The sequence below is a fragment of the Kryptolebias marmoratus genome, linkage group LG22 (assembly GCF_001649575.2).
Source record: "Kryptolebias marmoratus isolate JLee-2015 linkage group LG22, ASM164957v2, whole genome shotgun sequence".
Taxonomy (NCBI): domain Eukaryota; kingdom Metazoa; phylum Chordata; class Actinopteri; order Cyprinodontiformes; family Rivulidae; genus Kryptolebias; species Kryptolebias marmoratus.
The window spans coordinates 13,912,467-13,926,370 of record NC_051451.1 but is presented as its reverse complement, the minus strand read 5'-3'; the positions used below and the strand labels follow the sequence as shown (position 1 = coordinate 13,926,370).

The following is a 13,904-nucleotide window of genomic DNA, read 5'->3' as shown; positions in this document are numbered from 1 at the left end:
CTGATTTAGGAAATGTGCTTGCAGCAGTAGACTGTAGATATTTAACCACATAAACAGGCTTTTGTGGTCCTTCGAAACATTAACAAGGCAGACCGATCCAGGATACACGTTGCTCAAATGCTAACTGGTTAAAGGCAAAAAAACAAGAGTGGTCAGTAACAACCAATGTTGTCTCAAAAACAACAAAACATTATTTATTTATTTACCTATACTTTTAAAGAACAAATACTTAATATCATTTTAAAATATCATTGTTAGTTCAACTAAAACCTTTTTTTTTCTAGACTCATAAAACACATTGTCTAGCTTATGCTTTATTTTCTACTCTCTGAGACAGGATGCTGCCAAGTCTGAGAACACCGGACAGGTAAAAGAATGAGACATTAAGTTGTATATTGCAAACTACAGACATTAATAAGGAAGAGGTCAAAGCTGAATCCATATGTCAAACCCCTTGATGACTTATGCAGCATCTATGATTATTTATGAATATAAAGGGTAAACAACAACAATTTCAATGTAGGTAATGAGTGAAAATTCATTGCAAATATTATCTCATTTATGCTTCCTTTAATATATATTCTTTACCACTATTTTATAGTTTTGTTTTGCCATGATTCCATTGTACTCCACAAACATCTAATCTTTTTGTAATTTTTATTTAAGCAATAAAAACATTTTTTTAGCCTTGGTGTAGTGATGTAACACAGGGCTTTGCTGTTCGCCATGCTGTCCCATTGAGTACTATTTTGTTCTGCACTTTTGGTTTCTTGAAGAAGACCTTAGATGTAACTAAGGACATGTAAGGGGAAAAAAGATACAAATAGGGCAAAAAAAACAAGCCTTGGGCAAACAGTTTTTTAGCACAACCCCCTCCTATCCCACCAAAATAGTTCACTTATTTTAGGCTGCCCCCAATAACAGAAGAATGGCTGCAGGTGTAAGAGACAACTGAAGACTTGACTAGTCTTTCTTGGGCATCAGTAAACTCAGAAATTAAAAAAGAGATTTTTTTTTTTGCCTATTTGGATCCAAGATTGCTACTTGTTTATTTATGCAAAACCACAGACATAAGGTTAGTCATAGCAATCAACTCTGACCTCTTTCAATTCTACTATTTTATGTGCAGTAAAAGGACAAGTGATATTTGATTCACTTTCTTCAGATGAGGCATGCTTCCTAAAATATTCATAAAACCAAAAGAACAGGACACACAAATGCCAAAGAACAGCCCACCAGACAAAAGGAAATATACTTGGAGCTTAGAATCTGTTTTGCTTCATGGCTCAGTTCATTTTTATTGCAATGATCAATTTTATGATGGTAAAGGCATTTTATTCCAGTCTTTATGCCTTCCTGTTAGGAATATATTGTTCATGTTCTTCTTGTCCATGCAAGTTATTGGCAAGTGCTGTTTGTGAAAATCTTGCTAGCCTCCCTTACTTTCAAGTTTTTGCTCTTGTTGTCATAAAAAACACCAAACAACAGTAATTTACCAGTTTCTTTGCTCAGCAAAAGTTCTTATAAATGCATCCCCGTGTTCTCTCATCTAAACTAAAATGAGGATAATTTCTGAAAAAACATTCAAAGACGATTTACAGACCTGTACTTCTTGTAGCATCAGCAGACATACAAGTCTTTTGCAGCACCTGTCAGTCAGGTCGGTCTCATCATTCTTAGTTTATTAGTGGTGTAGGAAGGACTCAGAAGAAAAAAATAAATACATTTTGGGCAAACAACATTTTACAAATCCTCCCCACTAGATCTGGAATTTAAAAGATGCACCTTGATCCCTTGAAGCCACTGGGTTGTGGCATGCTTTTTTTATCTCCCTTTTTTACAGATTCCATCAGATCCCGACAGACTGACATCAGCCAAGGTTTGGCACTAGGTGAACCAGGTGAGTTATTTGAGATCTGTTTTTCATCACCAGCTGCTTTTCTGCTAAGGGGTGAGGGTAGCAATGGCTTCAAAAAGAATAAACCTTGACCCCCCTGGGGCTCCAGAGAACATCTGATGATATTTGAGCGTCTTAAATTACAGTTGTCTTCGGTCTGAGTCACTTTTAAGTCTCAGCCTGCTGAGTCACACAGCTGATATACATTTATGTCTGGGTTTAAATGAATGGTTGGTCGTCTGTTGACCAGCTGTATGTCTTGGCAGCTTTTCTCTGGAGAGAAGACAAAAGAACAACTCTACATTGTATGCAGCAGCAGTGTGTATGTGTGTGTGTGTGTGTGTGTGTGTGTGCGTGTTATGTGAGGTCTCTGTCAGTATTTAAGGACACAGCAGACTGCAGGCTGGTCTCTCCTCACAGCTGATGTCTAATACTCTCCCCTTTTTCATTTCACCTCTGTTACAGTTTTCCCCCCTTGACATTTCAGTCTAATCCAGTTCGTCAGACTGATCATCGCTGCCCTGCAGAAACCTCACCACTCTGCACGGCCATCACTCAACAAACCTTCTGCTTTTTTCAGGGAATTTGTTTTTTGTTCTTCGCTTGGTTTTTTTTTTCTCTGTGTATTTGTTTTGTTTTAGACAGATCATTTAGGAATTCTCACATACAAAATCCCATTACATGTGGCAAAACAAAAAAAAATTCTTCAGCTAAAGATGGCATAAAGAAATGTGTTAATTCTCAGATGAACAGAAAAATATTAAGGTGTTAGATGTGTTTTTTATTTGTTTATCTGCCTAAGCTTAGGCTTTATAATAGAGATTACTTAAAGAGTTGTCAAATGTTGCTTTAGTTATAAAAATATCACTTTTTGTGAAAGACAGACAATGGCAATGGGTAGTGTGATGGTGCAGTGGTTAGCACTGTTGGATCGCATCAAACAGCTGCTTGGTCGGACGTTTAAATGCTGTTTGTGTGTGAACTGTTTTTGGGTGCTCACATTTTCTGTCACAGTTAAAAATAAGTTGAGCCAGATTTAGACAAAATGAAACTGATATTCAGACAAAATGTAAAACTGTAACTCCATGACACACCTACAGTCCTGACTCCTAGCAGGTCCATGAGTTGAACCAGTGCAGCTGTTTTATGCTCATCCAAATTAAAAAAAAACTTTCTTTAGGGTAATGGCCACACGACCTTAATAAGATCAATCATTCAAACACAACATTTATATTAGAGGCAAAACATCTTGTGTCCTTATCCCTAGAAATCATCAAAACAATACTTATTTTCTTCTATTTATTCCTACCATTTTTACCTGTCTGAAGCTTTTGTAATTAGTTCATTTAATCTCCTGGTATTGCAACGATTTGTACACATCGTTGAGCCTCAGTTTAGTTAAAAATAGTTATGAGCCCAACATTTGATTATCAAATATGCACTGCTGCCTCAAATTCCCTCAGTGACACCTAAGAGAAAAAAGACGTTGAAGGTCAAAGTTGGCTGAACATGTCAAACGTGTTTTGGACTTTTAGACATTTGACTTCAATGTTGCTGTCTAGATTTTGAAAAAGGAAAAAAGAAAAGAAGCCATTGTCAGTCTGTCTTTGTGTGTGTCTTTTTGTCAGTGAGAGAGAAATTGTGAGTGACTCAGCGTTCTGCCTAGATTTTTCTTTTGGCAAGCTAACTCACTTCCATCCTATTCTTCAGTCAATATATGTGTATTAGTATTGTGTGTGCTGTTAAATATGTAATTACCTTCCTGCACATATTCTGGAGCTTTTAGAAATGATTGATTGTGGTATGTTCAGAATCTACAAAGAAAAGCATGTATAACTCTGTTCATTCCCACCTTGGTTCACTTAGATTATTTTACTGTGCACACATGCTTACTGTGGTACCCAGCTGATATTTGGTGCCAAGATTTGAGACATAGCACAGTTATAAGGACTGTTTTCTAAAATGGATGGACAGTAAAACTGATATTATTTTTATAATTAGTAGTAGTATAAAAAGTTAAATGTATTAGAGTATGGTAATGTTCTGGTTTGATACACTAGCTACTTTTCAGTAATTAATTGGGTTAAGAACGTGAGTGCTGGCCTCAATTTGTTGCATTCTGCAAAGTGACCTAAATATCCAGACTACTGAATCTTAAAAAACTCTAATTTACAAGTGGGATTGAGATAGAAAAGTGAGAAACTGCAAGCAGGAGAAGAGTAGAAAAGTGACAGGGCAGTGCCAAAACTGTGACATACTAAACCAAGGATCTTTTCATTAAATTTCCAACATTTATGGTGTTTGCAGAGACCATTAAGAAGTAGGTGCCTTTTAACAGTGTGATTTCAAGAGATATAATTTCTTTTATAAAAGGAACAAATTGACAATTGTTTTTTGTTTACTTCCTATTGCAGGAGAGAAAGGATGGATGGATGGACAAAGGATGTGTTTTACAGCCTTGCAGGTTATTAACACAAGGGAACATACATTAGTACATGTTATTTTGTCCTCCCACGGTTGCTAGGTGCTTGCCTTGAGGAAAACATTTTGTTATTGTTAAATCTTGACATTATACTGTATGTGAAGCCCCCTGGAGACTTCTGTTGCTATTTGGCACAAAATGAAATTGAATTGTCTAAAATGAAGACAATGCATTTAGGCTCATACCACATAATGTTATGAATCACCCTGATTTTGTTTTTATTACGATTTAGCCTGAACAAATAAACACTTAATGTGAGACATGTTGTTGCAGTTTGAGAAGCAAGTCATTAGTGGCTTTTTGCCTCAGCTGCGGGTGTCCAAAAGAAATGCAGCTTTAAGATTTAATCTGAGCTGTTTGCTGTGCTTGGAATACCCACACCCCCTCCTCCAGGCTTTTTGTGTTTTATTGTGTTTTTCTATTATGTTAAGAAGTGTTCTCTGGTGTGCAGGCTGGTGTGAGTGGTCAGTGACACAAAAGTTTTGGCCCAAATCTAACTCTTTTACTGTGAATAGCTAAGTTAATTCAAAATACAATGATTTCTAAAAGATGATGCATTTCTTTAATACTTAAAGCATTTCAGGTCTCTTTTTCTTTTAGTATCTGAAAGCAACAAAAGATGGAAGGGGTTCAAAGCAAGTTTTAAAATTCCAGGTGTGTAGCAGCATAGCTTTATTTAGTCCAGGTTGTGCTTCAGTACATCTGATCTTCATTCAAACAGAGTTGCTGAAGGGGTCCTTGGAGTTTGGTTGTCCAGTCCATGAGCTGATGTTTTGAACACACAGTGATGTCAAAACCTAATCTGACTGACTTAATCTCAAATTGTAAAACTGAGTTCTACAGTAAGCACTGGAAAACATGGGTGCATCGCCTTTTCTAACACTCTTTGTACACGGATCCACATCGCTCTGAAACAGGGAAAATCCGTGCTCTTCAGACCACAACCTTTTTCTATTGATCCATCTTTATTAAGTCAAAATCGAACTGAAGCCCTTTCTTGTTAATTAACCTGACTGATAGTGGTTTTGTAACATTACACTGCTATTTAGTGCCATTAATTTGAGTTTCCTTCAAATTGCATGTGTGGAAATCTGATTTCACAAATGTAATCAGTCAAAAAAGATCTAAATTCATTTATTTCTTGAAGATCTTGACTCAGCGCTGTCCTTCCAGAGTTTATTAAGCCATCTGACAGTTCTTCACTCAATTTTAGTAGCATCAGCAGTCTCTTTAGCTGTTCCTGTTCTTTGGTTGTTTTGTTTTGAAACAGTTTCATCTTTGTCATGATCACAAGATGTGCCTTATGATTTACAATAAGAACTGTTCCTGTTATTCCAAGTCGCAACTATTTTTCCAGACAATGTTTTACTAAACTAAACAGTACCAAGCTTTTGAAGACAGTTCCATGAATAAATAGTTTTGCCATTAATCCACTGATTGCACATACATGATAAACTCCAGTTGCAGCATTACTCAAATCTTCCATCTAAACGGTCTTCAGCTCTGTCACATGCTGATTTTGCAGAACTCCTGTGGTGTCAGCAGCATTGTTTGATTGACAGATGAGATAATGGTTGTGCTCTAAGGAGGTGTCCTGTGCAGCATTTCTTGTGAATTTTGAATTAGCAGGGTAAAACCTTTACTTCTCTGTGTCATCTTCAGGTCTATAGCTGCAGAAGTCTCTTTCTGCTTCACCTTTAGTCTTTTTTCCTTTTGATTGATTCTATTTTTGTAACATTTCACATCAAAAGTTAACTAATGCTGGTTATTGTACCATTTTATTACTCAACATGAGTTTTATTTAAAATGAAATGTGTTCAACCTATTACTTCAAATTGTATTCACAAATGAAACTGTAAAATGGATTTTTTTGACCTTCTAAAAGTAAACATCTTTAAAACAGGCTTTCTTGCAATGGAGAGCTAAAGGAGTTAATCTGACCTGAAGTGACTTTCTGAACAAGTCTAATTGCTTTTCAGAGCTTACATCTTGACAGCCACAGTAATCCTATTTCATGGTTTCTAAAAACCTTGTGTCATATCTTCAGTGTTTTCCTCATATTGAGCCTCCAATTTATTGAACAAATCATCCTGTGAGCAGTCTGTACTGGCAGACAGAATTGTAGGATCTTGGCTTGTCATCTTTCGGGGACATCACCTAATGGCCCCTTTAATCCCCAAAGTGTTCTTATGGCTTCTTGGTTCTTATCAGCCACTGTATGTGTCATTCATTCTGACAAGTCTCTGTTTCGTAGATCCGGCCCTCTAACCTCATTAACCAGCAATACACTTTCACAGTCAACCACCTTATCTGTTTTTCTGCTGCTTCTGTCTATTTTTATGCCTCTGACATCTAGTTTGCCCTGCACTGCTCAGGTGGGTAACCTTCAATTTGTCCTATTAGTTTTACACCTGCTCCTCCATGATATAGTTCCAAGTATCCAGTTGCTTTACTGTCATTTTCTGCCCAAACATTTTTGTTTGTCCTGTCTCAAGCTGACCCTGTATTCAACCCTGCTTGTCTACATCTTAGATCAGATGTTTATTGTGCATGTATTTGCAAGGATTTGTTTTTGAGAATTCGAACATTTATCAATAGGGTTTTCTCGAAAGATGGGTGCCAAGTTTCTTATAATGTGTTTAGCGATGAGATAGAGTGGGGGAGTCAAAGGTCAAATAAAGGTAAAAAAAATAATACTTTTAACATGATTGTTTTTAGTATTTACTTGAATTGTTGTATGAGTAGAGGGTAAGTCTTCACCTCAAGAAGAGGAGTTCAGGTATTTGGGATTCTTGAGTCCATGAGTGAGGGCAAATAGGAGTAGGAGATGGATAGAAGAAATAGGGTTTTGTCCACAATATTGATGGTGTTGCTCCAGTCTGTCATGGTAAATAAGGAGATGAGCCAAAAGACAAAGTTCTTGTTTTACTGGTTACCCTCATCTATGGTCATGAGATATGGATCATGACCAAAAGAATAAGATCCCGAATACAGGCAAATAAAATGAGTTTCCTCTGTGGAGTGGTTGAGCTCAACCATAAAGACAGGATGACGAGCTAGGTCATCCAGGGGGAGCAAGGAGTAGAGCTACTGTTCTTCTGAATCAAAATACGTAAGCTGAGGTCCATTTAGGCATCTGATGCCCCCCTCTGGATGTTTTCTGGATAGGTTCTCCTAGGAGGAAACCCCAAGGCAGATGCAAACCTTACTGGAGGGATTAGATATTCTTTCTGGCTTGGGAACACCTGGTGGGGCTGGACAATGTCTCTGAGAGAGAAGTCTGAATTTCCCATCTGGACCTGTTAGAGTTGTGACTCTACAATGACACCACAAGGGTGGATGGATGGATGGATGGATGGATGGATGGATGGATGGATGGATGGATGGATGGATGGATGGATGGATGGATGGTTAGGTGCAGACTTATAGACTACTCTGTTCAATTGGTTAGGACAAGAAAAGGTTTGTGGGCAGGTTTAAAGTAAACAACATTTCAACATTATTCCAACATGTTGAACAAAAACTGTTGTGGAAATCCATTGTTTGCTCAACATGTTATAAGCAAAGACACACAAGGTTGTTGTTTTTTGGTTGTTGTTCTTGTTAGTTTGTGATAATGAGAGGTTGTGGGAAAATACTAGTATGAAAAGCTGTTTGGTGAAGAAATGTTAGGTTTGCCTGCCTCAAGCTGCATCTTTACCCTATATTATTTTAGACTTCTTCCTACTGTGTCCATGTTTGTCAAGGTTTCTACTTAAAACCCTCAGGATCTAACCCTTCAGACCAACCTGCTTCACATCATTCTGATGGGTTTTTTTTTTCAATGATTGTCAAAAGCAATTATGTTGTCTGCCAGAACAGCTGCTTTTCTTCTTGCTTAAGAGCTACAGTCACTCTGTGTTCCTTGCTGACACCCTGATTTATGAAGCTCTTTCCCAGCCTGGAATTGTCAGCCCAGTCATCTCTCCTTGCATGAACTGTTTTGACTTTCCTGTTCGGTGATGCCTGGCTCGTCTATGTAACCCCAGCTGTCAACAATTTTTGGCATTCCTGCAGAGCTTTGTAATGATGATGCCTCGTTGTCTCCTTCTACCCAGCTCTCATGGTGCTTTTCAATATGCTAACATGTCTCCCTGCTTCCCTCACTCGTCTCTCTTCTTACCTACCTCAGACTTACTCTCCTCATTCTTAGTGTGTGTCTGTTTGTGTGTGTTCGGGAATTTAACCGTCTCAAGGTGCTATTCATCATCTCCTCCCATGACCTGGATATCATTCCTCCATCATGCAGTGTGGAGAGGTGGGATCTCTTGAGAATCTTAGAGCCAAAACCAGGACGTATCATTTCTCTCGTCTCACTCTTGCATCCTCCCCAGAGGGAGCTAAGGTGCCATTGAGAAGAGCAATTAGACGCATTAGCTTAATGAAAAACACCACATGCAGATCTTCACCTGTTCAGTCCACAATATCCTCTCTTTTGCTGTAGCCCAAGCAAAACTGTTAGTTTTTCTCATAATGATTAAGTTTGAACTGTAACTATTATACAAATTATAGGGGACAAAACATCAGCCGACATGCGCCATCATGCAGCGTGGTCTCAGTGTTGAGTGTAATATTAACTGTGAACTAAGTTGATTTTGTGCCTAAATAAAATTTCACCTTTTCTTTTTCTTGATGAGCTGAACACATTTAGGAACATAATTTAAACTTTTTTTTCTCAATCTAAGCAATAGGTTTGCCTAATTTTGATTTTGACACAAACATAATTAAAAAATATAAGACTCCTTCATTGTAATTTTACTGCATCGTATTTTGTTGTTTATTTATAAATTTATTCTTACAATCAGTTTTAGAATTTGTTATTTTGCCCAGTATTATTGTTTTGGGGACTTCTATAGTTGTACTTTTAATCTGTTCAACACTTTGGTCAACTTGTGTTGTTTTAAATATGCTTTATGAATAAAGTTTGAGTTGAGTTAAAAAAAAATCAGTGCAAAAATAAAGTATGTAGCAGTATGTAAATCTAAGTTGCATTCAGTTTGTTTTTTTTCATTTGTTGTTTGCTCTCATTCTGTGATGAATCTACTATAAAGCAAAGACTTAAAAAGTGGATGACTGAGTGAACAAGGAAACAATCTGAGCACAGAAAGATTTCCCTTTCTTCTCTCATTGGTCACCTGACTCAGAGACCTGTTGGTCCAGCTGCTCTTCATTCACAATTAACCTGTGAAGAGAAGCCAGTTTGGAGAACTTGGCTGAACCAGTTCTTTTTGCACTTCCCTGGCTAATTTCATTTTTGTGGGATTTATTTGACAGCTTTTTCTTACCTTTATTTCCTCATTGACTTTTAGAAGGCAGTCCCTGAATAGGTGAGTCTTTCTGTCTGTATTCAAGTCATTATTCCTGACACCAGTAAGATAATCCTGACATATTCTGGAACAGTTGAGTGATTTATTTAGGTGCTCACTACCCAGATTCAGTTAATTTTATTCTTTTCTTAAGAATAGCTTTTGAACATCATGGGGTAAAACCTTCATGTATCGAGCATAGGAAGATTTCCATGATATAAATCTCCACTTTATTTGGGGTGCAAATAAATTGGGCATACAAGAGTGAAAGGCTTGCCTTAAAATCTGACTGCAGTTTTAGAAATTCCCTTGGCTAAATGATTCAGAATTGAGAAGGTTGTTCACAAGCATATTTTAAAGTAACTTCAGCAGTCTGAACTGCAAACTGTTCCTTGGTTATGTTTCATACAAGCTGCTCTGCATTTACAAATGATCTTGACTTGGTGAAAATTGTGAACTACACTGACCACTAATCTGACAAAAACTGATTGGTGGGCAATATAGTTCACAAAAGCAGTATTTTTCTTATTAGTCATTGTTTTGAGGAGGATTTGAATATTTAGGGCTGTGACAAAATGACCCTGTTCATGTGACTGGTTCAGCCAGAACACAACTGGACTGTCTTTAAAAAAATGTGTGCATACTTAACATTCCTGTGCTTCCCCATATTCCCTGAGGGACTTGTGATTGAATCTCAATTATGTGTGTTTTATGCAAATTGCTGGGAGGATCTATATGCCACTGGCACTATTTGCAGCACGGCTGACAAAGCAGGTCACTGGGTAGGTGGAGTTAGCAGTCCCGTTTCAATCGCCATAACAGCTCAATGCCTGCTCAGATGCAGCAACAAGACCACCGAACGTCCAAGTTTGATGCCATTGTCCAAATGTAATACAGTCAGTGAAATCTGCCGAATATGATCAATCACAGGCTCTGTTAACCAGCAGTTTTTTTTTTTCATCTCTACTGCTGATTTATGTCAGTGACATAATAAACTTAAAGCGCCATGACAGGCCGTCCACGATTTAAGGTGACACTTTCCCCGTCTGCAATAGCTTTACCCTCCATTTATAAGGGAAGCTCCTCCTTTACCATTCGTCATCACTGGGCTGACTGAAAAGGAATGTGGCCAGTGTCACAATCAGCTATTAGGTCAGCACTGATGTTTCTATAAATGCATTCAGCAATCTAAACTTATTCAGCAATAAACACGCGTCAGATTCACCCGAGCCAAATATATTGCAGATTTGTTTTAAACTTTTTTCTATTAAAATATGTAACAGATCTAATTTGAAAGGAGAAAATTTGTTTTGAAATAAGGCTGTGATAGAATTCAAGAGATTGTGTTGCTTGTAAGTTTTTACCTCATGTCACTTTTGCATCAGATTGTTGCAACAGGTTCCTGTCTGCAGCAATGTGTTCCAAAATAAACCATGTTAAATGCACCAGTTAGAGTAACCAATAATCCAAAGTGGCACAATGTTAAAATTTTCCACAATACACCAGGACCTCTCACTGATTCTCTTGAAATTGCTCTAACTTGTGTCAGCTGCAGATAAGAAGCTATTAATAAACGCTTCAAAAATATTTTCTTAAAAATCCGAACTTATTTAAAGTCATGACTCTAGCTTCCCCTGATGATGTGGATTTATAATGCACAAATGAATCAAGCATTTTCAGTATATAAGATAAATTGGTGGTCTTTACTGAGAGCAGGGGCCCCAATCAAATTCTGTTCAGGGGCTTCATTAATTCTTGGGCAGGCACTGCTGATCAGGGTAAAGAAAGAAAGGGGGAGGGGGGCATCGGCTGAATAACATGAATGAATAAAGGGAGGAATTCGCTTTATAACACAATAGCTGCGGATAGGCACAAGTATGATGGTGGGACATGTTCCTGAAGGGCGCACATCATCTACTGAGAAGTGAAGCAGACGCGCGATCACTCAGCAGAGAGAGGGGAGGAGACAGATCCTCAGTGTGTGTGTGTGTGTGTGTGGTGGGGGGGACAGGCGAAGGAGAGACCTTCTCACACACACGTACACGCACACACTCCCACTGGCGCACACTCTCGCTCTCTCTTTCTGCCTTGCGCGGAACAAGCTGGGGGGAGAGAACCGGGGAGGGAAGAATGAGGAAGAGGTCCGCCGCGCTGCGCGCCTCGTCTCAGCGAATGCGGGTTTGCTGATGAAGCATCGCCCAGGTCAGCCGATCATTCAGGTCACTCAGGTCGCGCTGCATGGAAACGAGGAGTAGGCAGGAGCGAAAGATAACGGCAACAAACAAAGACAAACTGTGTGTGCATGGGAATCCGGACTACTCTGCCCTCCCTTTGTGCGTCTCGGTCGTTGGGTACGCTGCCTTGGCTAGCGTATAAGAGCTCCCTGCGTCTCCATTACCATTCCCCACGACAGGCTTACCTCTACTACCACTCCTCCTCCTCCTCCTCCTCCTCCTGTTACCCATTCTGCTTTTTGCAAGAGCCGTACTGCTGATTTTTTTACTATCGGCTCCGGATCAAGGCTTACGCGCACGGTTAAAAAAGGTAGGACATTCTTCAGTTTCCTTTAGAATACTGCACAGTGCGGGGGGTCCCCGTCTGTTTCCCGGCATTGTCCGGTGTATGCAAGTTTTATTTTATTTATTTTTAGGGGGGAAGGGGGTGGAGTGAAAGGGATGCAAGTGGGGATAATCTCCAGGAAATCCAAGAAGAGACTCGCGAGCACCATGCGTCGGATGGGTTTGGATGTGGAGATGTTGTCTCCTCACCTCATCCTCGCCCACCACGCGTTCCGCACACTGCGCTTTTCATCTTTTTGTAATTTGCAGACCCGCAGAGAGTAGATGGGTTATAAATCAATGATGGTTGTCATTAAAAAGAGCAGCCGGTGAAGACCCCAAAGGCTGCTTCTAGTTTTTTTTTTCCCTCGCCCTTCATTCCTTCCCTCTTTTCCACACTCATTCCTTCTTTTTTTTCCCCCTCTCTCATGTTTCAAATCCAGCCGCCTGCCTCACCTATTTATAGAAATGTGCTGGTTACGAATTCAGATCACGTTCGGATTTACACGCTTTCACCTCCCTTTTTTATAGGTGTGAAAGTTGGGTGACAAACATGCGCAGTGCCTGACAAACCGCTGAAGGATGTATGCGCAGTGAGAGGCACTCATTTGCGCAATTCTGCAGGCCTCCCTTCCTTTGCGCCAAACGGCACAGTTCATTTGAGCTGATGGATGGAGTGCCCGTGCGCTTCAGTGCAGGATAGGCTGGAGTGAAATGTTCTGGAGTTTGAATGGAGATGGGTCATATTTTCACTTAAATTTGGAGTTATTTGGAAACTGTGATCGAGGGTAGGGGGGGAAATGGGTTTAAAAATAAAAAAACAAGGGAAAAGGTGCAGCATCACATCACCTCATGGTGCCTGTGAGCCTGGCACGCACAATATTAAAGGCAAACAGTGGCTTTTCATTTCCCTGATATGTCTACAAACACTTTGCGCTTGGCGCAGCGTGCAGGTGCCATCAAGGCTTTTCAAGCAGTTCCTTTCCATCTGACTTCATTTGGAGGTTTTATGACACAGAGGAACTGTAGCGCATCAACTATGGAGTATGAAATATTTATTCATGACTGAGCAAGGGGGGAAAAATGAAATGCTGCCAGGGGTCTTTACTGCTATTTACCCTCCAGCAGTGATGCTGAGGGTAGGTGATGAATTTTAGAATCTGCTGCAGTGATGCTTCATTTTAGCCATTAGGAAGAGATGGTTCAGATAATTGATTTTTTTTTCCTCCCCAACCTTTAAAAACTGCAGTTACTCAATTTTTTTATGGTGAGTATCAAAGTGTCCTGTTCTTTACCTAGTTAAGAGTATCTTTTTTTTCTCTCTCACACACACATGCACACATACAGGCTGAACTTTTTTCCAGCCTTATAGCCACTGCAGTGCAACAACTGCTGGGGTGGCAAATGGCTGAGAGGAGGATAAGCTTTGTCCTGCTTGGAAGTTGCAATGCAGTAAATGTAATGAAACTCAAAAGGAAACTAACTGAAGATTTTTGTTGTTCTATTTTTATCACATTTTAGAATGGCAAAAATATCTTTACATCTTACAACTTTGTCTGCCAGACATAAGTAGCTCAGTTTTTGTTTTGCCTCCATCATTTTGTTGTTGGCATTTGTAGGTC

General features: G+C 39.2%; 1 protein-coding gene across 5 annotated transcripts in view; it reads left to right on the top strand.

Annotated features, from left to right (window-relative positions):
* Positions 1 to 9,558: 9,558 nt before the first annotated feature.
* slc8a1b (solute carrier family 8 member 1b) overlaps positions 9,559 to 13,904 on the top strand; it is a 125,711-nt gene continuing 121,365 nt past the window's right edge. For 2 of the 5 annotated variants that reach the window (XM_037973423.1, XM_017430379.3), the window contains exon 1: positions 11,787 to 12,268. The gene's annotated coding sequence lies outside the window, so the exon portion shown is untranslated. Of the gene's footprint in view, positions 9,746 to 11,784; positions 12,269 to 13,904 lie in introns of those variants that run through there. The other 3 variants (XM_017430388.3, XM_037973421.1, XM_037973422.1) reach the window with 3 other exon arrangements.